This window comes from Poecilia formosa, unplaced genomic scaffold (assembly GCF_000485575.1).
Source record: "Poecilia formosa unplaced genomic scaffold, Poecilia_formosa-5.1.2 Scaffold105, whole genome shotgun sequence".
NCBI lineage: Eukaryota > Metazoa > Chordata > Actinopteri > Cyprinodontiformes > Poeciliidae > Poecilia > Poecilia formosa.
The window spans coordinates 874196-874888 of record NW_006800044.1 but is presented as its reverse complement, the minus strand read 5'-3'; positions in this window follow the sequence as shown (position 1 = coordinate 874888).

The window sequence follows — 693 nt, the reverse complement described above, 5'->3', positions numbered from 1 at the left end:
ATTTGTGAGTGTGTACAACTAATATTGTAACTAAATCTGTCTTTCTTCTTTCAGAGATTTGCTGACATGATTGTGTTTTTTTTATTTTTATTTTTTTTTATTTATTTTTGCCCTCTTGAAGCCAGCCAGCCTCGGCAGATGGCTGCTCATCCTGAGCCTGGTTCTGCTGGAGGTTTCTCCTTTTAAAGGGAGTTTTCCTCTCCACTGTTGCCTTGTGCTTGCTCAGGATGGGGGATCCCTTGGATTAAACATCCATCGCGATCTGCTGGTGACCCCTCCGCAGAATCGCCACCTTAACGTGGTGGAGGGGTTTGAGTATCCCAATGACCCAGATGGAGATTTTGTCTTGGGCTTCAGCCAGTAGTGAGGCTTCCCAGGACAGGTTGCCACTGGGGAGGGATCAGACTAAGAGCGATTCAAGGTTTTCAATGAAGGACGACCAAAGCGATCAGGTGTTTCTAGGAGACAGGTCGTTATCCCAAGTCCGGTTTTGCAGGAAGTTTCTCCCTATAAAAATTCAGTTATCTTCCTCACTGATAAAAATGTCAATGAATTCTGTACTCTGTACTCCATTGTCTTCCTGTGACTGCTATCTGTGTTTCCATTAAGGTACCAGAATGGGAGGCTCCTAAGGTCAGATGGGGACTTTGGTCTATTTGGACGAGGGGCTTCCGTTCCACATGGCCAACGTGT